The sequence below is a fragment of the Emydura macquarii genome, unplaced genomic scaffold, assembly GCF_026122565.2.
Source record: "Emydura macquarii macquarii isolate MOO-44397 ecotype Brisbane River unplaced genomic scaffold, CSIRO-AGI_Emac_v2 contig_3248, whole genome shotgun sequence".
Lineage (NCBI taxonomy): Eukaryota > Metazoa > Chordata > Testudines > Chelidae > Emydura > Emydura macquarii.
In genome coordinates, this window is record NW_027133385.1 from 22,119 (window position 1) to 28,118 (window position 6,000).

Sequence of the window (6,000 nt, forward strand, 5' to 3'; positions counted from 1 at the left end):
CGCCTGACTGCGAGGAAATGGTGATCACTGCTTGTGAACGAGGCGAGGGCTCAGGCAATGGAAACAGCGTCTTACAAATCATTGTTTCACTAATACAGTCACACGGAAGTAATTTGTACAGCTGCACTGGCAGACGAAAAATGTAACCAATTAAGATTTTTACATCAGCAAATCTGAAGGTACCCAGTATTTCAGTAGCTGCAATTCAACTTCTGGGGGAGATTTACCTCTCCTGCTATTAGCTTTATTTCTCTTGATGGCGATACATGGACTTGGAAGTGTCATAGAATATTAGAGTTGGAAGGGACCTCAGGAGGTCATCTAGTCCAACCCCCTGCTCAAAGCAGGACTAACCTCAGCTAAATCATCCCAGCCAGGGTCTTGTCAAGCCACAACTTAAAAATCTCTAAAGATGGAGATTCCACCACCTCCCTAGGTAACCCAGCTCAGTGCTTCCCCACCCTTCTAGTGAAAATCTTTTTCCTAATATCCAACCTAGACCTCCCCAACTACAACTCGAGACCATTTCTCCTTGTTCTGTCATCTGCCACCACTGAGAACAGCCTAGCTCCATCCTCCCTGGACCCCCCTTCAGGCAGTTAAAGGCTGCTTTCAAATCCCCCCTCATGGAAACATTCCCTCCCTTTGTAACAAAGCTCTATTTTTTCTCTATATTTTCACTTCGAGGAGAAGTGATTTCTGCTCAGTACAACTGACAGCATGTCACAAAGAGACCTGAAGGCAATTCTCTGCAAGAAAGCAGAACGTGTTCATAATCCACATTAAGGCAGGCATATTGGTTCATTCAGGGTTTAGGTGATTTGGGGTGGGTGGACCCATTCCCTTCAGGTGGCACGCTGCGCTGGCACTGAGAACACCATGCGGGCAGCTTCTTAAACCCATCTGGGGAATCAAAAGTTCTCTTCATCACCTCATGCGCAAGAGGACACTTTTCTTTCCGGTAGATCTGATAGTGTAATCCTTTCCCATCCAGCTTCCTATGCAGCCAGTCTGTGCTGAACTGAACAGCATGATTAAGCAAGGAGTCAAGATCTCAGAAAGCCAAGAGTGAGCCCTGAGATAATGGGTGGCTCCTTGCCAGATATAAGATCTCCTTCTTAATGATGTTCCCTGGAACATGGAGTGAAGAGAAGTTCATAAACACAGATGCAACAGTGAGACAGTAACATCCCTCTGCCTCTGGTTCTCTGGTTCTCTGCCTGTACACAGATGATAATACTCATCTACCTCACAGGGGCATAATGAAACTCAAGAGCCTGATTTCTAGCCTGATTACAGCTCCCATTGAAGTTGACACTCAGGAATACTAGGTCCTAACACATTCGTTTTTGTGAAGACCTGGGATCTGAGGAGACAGAGGGTGCTATAGAAATGAGAAATACTATCATAAACCTCATGTCTCAAAGCTAACATTTAACACATGCGTTTGCAGGTAATAAATCTGAGAACCATCTCAAACGGGGCTAAAATGTCACTATTCCTGGAGGCCATACCCCTCCCTGGTGGAACATACCAAGCCTGGAGAAATATCGCTGGTCCAGAAGGGTGCAGCAGGTGGGCATTGGCTGGCAAAAGGGTACCAAGGCCTGCCCCCTGTGGAACTGGGGAGACAGGATGTCAGAAGCAGGTTTGACAGTGGCAGAGGTGGGTGCACCAATGTATCTGACAGTTGTAAAAGGCAAGGAAGCCCCTTTTGTCAAAGTGCAGAACCAACCTACAATAAACAGGATGGAAATTAGAGTGAGAATATGCTGGCTTTGCAGTGTCAATCCAGAAACATGACAAGGACAATCATGTTCCACTCCAGCCGAATGGGCAGGTAGAGCTGGGAGAAAGGGGGTCAAAAAAAAGTTGGTGACCAAGGAAAATAATGGGAACATAGCGGAGAAATGGTGGAAGAACGGGGAAAAGCCCAGTATATTTGCTAGCTTTGGCAATTGCCCCGTCTTTGGACCTGAGCCTCTGAAATCAATGGGAGTTGAGGGCACTCAGTACTTGGCAGGATTAACACACAAAAGGAGCCTTGTCTTTCCTGACTTTTACATTTGGCAAACAAATGTCGGTCACCCTCACCACCTAAAGAAGTTCACAGTGAAGGGCATGCAGTGAATGTGAGGGAACGGGAGGACTCTCCGAGAGATAAGAGCTAGCTAAATTGGAGCAGTTTCCCACGTCCCATGAAGTCTTGTTCTCTTTGCCAGTCTGACTAAAGAGTCGATAGTGCAACGATGGGCACCAGTGCAAACCCCTCAGGGTGTGTAATGCAGTGCCCCTCAACCTTTCCAGATGACCGTACCCCTTTCAGGAGTCTGATTTGTCTTGCGTACCCTCAAGTTTCACCTCACTTAAAAACTCCTTGCTTACAAAATCTGACATAAAAATACAAGTGTTACGACACACTATTACTGAAAAATTGCTTGCTTTCTCTCATGTTTACCATATAGTTATAAAATAAATCAATCGCACTATAAATATTGTTACTTACATTTCAGTGTAGAGTACATAGAGAGTATAAAGGAGTCATTGTCTGTATGAAATTTTAGTTTTTACTGACTTTGCTAGTGGTTTTTATGTAGCCTGTTGTAAACCTAGGCAAATATCTAGATGAGTTGACGTACCCTCTGGAAATCCCCTAGGGGTATGTGTACCCCTGATTGAGACACCAAACTGTATTATACGGTTCAGCCACTAGGTGATTCTGCGTGTAACATACGTTATTTAAGCGAACCGAGCCATACCCGGCAGAGCATTAAAAGGAACATCCCTGGTGTGTAGCTCTCTGAGAAGTAAGCTCTGTCGTCATTCTATATCTGATACAGAAGCCTGATCTGTTCATAGCAGCCCCACAACCAGTGATCAGTACAGAGATCAGGCTGAAGACGCTCTTCACCACAGAACAGCTTTCCCAGTGTAAGTGGGGGAATGGTCCCGCTATTGTTCGGAACTTCTCTGGCTCATACACTGCCCCGGTGGAATTGGTGAGTAAAAGGATCTGAGTCCTTACTCCCACTCACTTTACCCAGAGGCCTGCCTGACCTCAAGGGCCCCCCTCCCAATCTCCTGTGTGACAGGGTCCTCGTAACTCTGACAAGGCTGGGCCCAGGATTCCTGGGGGCTCGACCCCCAACTATGTCATGGTCACTCACGGCAGGGGCTAGGGTGTTCCCACTCCAGGGTACCCTCTCTGCACTGGACACTTCTCTGACCCACTGAGCGATGCATATAGTTCAAAGCAATACAATTTATTAATCGGTAAACAATAAAAATAAGGATAAAAAGAGAAAGGTTAAAGGAAAACACCTAACGCCGCCCCCTGGTGCGGGGGCATCACACACACAGTTTCTGGGGTGCAAAGGACGTTCACAGTCTGTATCTCACACAGCACAGGCCTCCTGCCCAGGCCGTGGCTGTGCTGCAGGGGTGCAGAGCGTCAGACACTTGCTCCAGTGGGGGCCACACGCCCCCAGGCGCTAGGTGGCAGGGCCCTTCTCCCAGTGTTGCCCCCCATTGGGGTCACGATCCCCCTCCAAATCTGGCCTGCGCAGCCTCTTGGCTGGTGGCGTCTCCCTGTGCTGGGCCCGGCCCAGGGTCCCCCTCGATCTCCTCAGCTGCTCACCTCACCTGGCTCAGGAGGGCTCCAGCCCCTGCTCCAGCCCCAGCTCGACTCTGCCTCAGCGTGGCTGCTGCTCTCTGCTCCCAGCACAGCTCTGCTCCCTGGGCAGCTTCTCTGCCGCTGCCTGGCTGCATCTCTTGATGCTGCTCAGCTCAGCTCAGCTCAGTTCCCCGGCCTGGGCTTCCCCTTTGGCCGCCCAGCCACTGGCTGCGTTATCCTTAGCTCGGCCCCACTCTCTGCCCAGGCAGCTCCATCTCACAGGGAGGACGGGACCTACCCCCTCCCTCCTGGCTTGCTCATTGGTCTGTCCACCCTGTCAATCAGGCTGACCTGAAGCATTGGCCTTTCCCATTGGCCCTGGGGTCTGTCCGTTTCATGGCCCTGCTTCCTCATCGATCCTTCCCCGTTGGTGCTGAGAGATGCCAACCAAAATGCCCCACTAAGTTTCAGTGAGGGGCTACCAGTCCCCTTCACTAGGAAGCCTAGTGCCATCACACGGCAGCAGTGACATTGCCTGGGTGTGCTGACGTAGCACGGGGTGCCATTGGGTCTCAGACTCTGATGTCCTCATGCATTTGTCCCCAAACCGTGGGGAACGCCTTTCTAAGGGGGATGGAGAAACACCCAGGGGCCCACAGTGGGGCCCAGGCCAGCCCTCACAAGGGTGCGGGGAGGGTGCATCACCCAGCCCCGTTCTGCCCCCAACTCTGCTCCGGACCCACTCCTGGCTGCAGCTGTGACCCTGCCTCTGCTCCTGGCCCCCTTTCCTGGCCATGGCCGTTCTCCTGGCTTCGGCTAAGCTGCTGGCTCCCGCTCTCAGCCACAGACCCCGGCACGGCCGGGATTCCACTCCCAGCAAGGGTTCAATGGGGATGGACACATTCTATTACTGGTAAGTGGGGCCGTGAGAGGAAAAGTTTGGGGACCACTGATTTAATGGGTCTGCAGCAATCTCCCTCTTCCAGTCGGCTGTGGGGCGAGGTCTGGAAGCAATGGTGCGTATTGATTGTGGGCTGGGGTCTACGTTCACGGCTGCATGACTTTGAACATGTGACAAGTGTGTTAGGTCAAGTCCTGAACTGAGAGTAGTTTATACCTGCCAGCAGGGGAATCTCTGATGGTTTGTGTGCGCCTTCACAGTGTGTAATGTAATGTACAAAGGGAATGGGGGGGAGGGGGCTGCTCAGGAGAGGGTGGCCAGGTGCCCAGTTTTCTTCCAGAAAGTCCAGTCAAAATGGGGACCTGACAGTGATCTGAGCAGACACCGCAAATATAGTTATTGCCAGCGGGCGAGGCGCCGGGTGGTCACCTGTGCCAACCCAATTCAGCCAGGTCCCCTCTGACCTGTGTCGGGCAGCTGCAGCTCCCAGCCCTGACTCCACAGGTGAGTCTCTCCTGACCCGGGCAGAGGTGGCGGGAGAGGGGAAGAGGAGCGAACAGGGGCAGGGCCTTGGGGGGAAGAGGCAGGGCAGGGGTAGAGGCAGGGCCTCGGCGGGTAGGAGGCGGGTGGGGTAGGTTCCAGCACTCCTGCTGGAGTGTCCGGTTTCTACATGTAATATTACAAAGCTGCACCCCTGGCTCAGGGGTTTCTTTAACACCACACTGGCTGCAGCCATTGCAGGACAGGGTCGGTTCTGCTAGTCTGAGCTGAGGAGAGGAGGCATCCGCAGCTGATGGAAGGAATGTCCGGCCAAGCCAACGCAGGCTGATGTACTTTACACACGTGTTACAGTTCCAGGGAGATTGTCAGAATGGGCAGCGGACATCAGTGACTTCGCCCAGCCTGGCTGGTTTCTAATCATTGGTGAGGCCGCATTTAGAATATTGTGTCCAGTTTTGGTCCCCCCAATACAAAAAGGATGTGGACAAGTTGGAGAGAGTCCAGCGGAGGGCAACAAAAATGATTAGGGGGCTGGAGCACAGGACTTATGAGGAGAGGCTGAGGGAACTGGGCTTGTTTAGTCTGCAAAAGAGAAGAATGAGGGGGGATTTGATAGCGGCCTTTAACTACCTGAAAGGGGGTTCCAGGGAGGATGGGGCTAGGCTGTTCTCGGTGGTGGCAGATGACAGAACAAGGAGCAACGGTCTCAAGTTGCAGGGCGGGAGGTCTAGGTTGGACATTAGGAAAAAGTTTTTTACTAGGAGGGTGGTGAAGCACTGGAATGGGTTACCTAGGGAGGTGGTGGAATCTCCATCCTTAGAGGTTTTTAAGCTGCGGTTTGACAAAGCCCTGGTTGGGATGATATAGCTGAGGTTAGTCCTGCTTTGAGCAGGGGGTTGGACTAGATGACCTCCTGAGGTCCCTTCCAACTCTATGATTCTATGATTCTAATCCTGCTTCAGGGACTTCCATGGACGCTCTGGGC

General features: G+C 51.6%; 1 pseudogene; it reads right to left on the bottom strand.

The window, feature by feature from the left end:
* Positions 1 to 805: 805 nt before the first annotated feature.
* LOC137142734 (endonuclease 8-like 2) lies at positions 806 to 2,123 on the bottom strand (annotated as a pseudogene).
* Between the last annotated feature and the right edge of the window lie 3,877 nt (positions 2,124 to 6,000).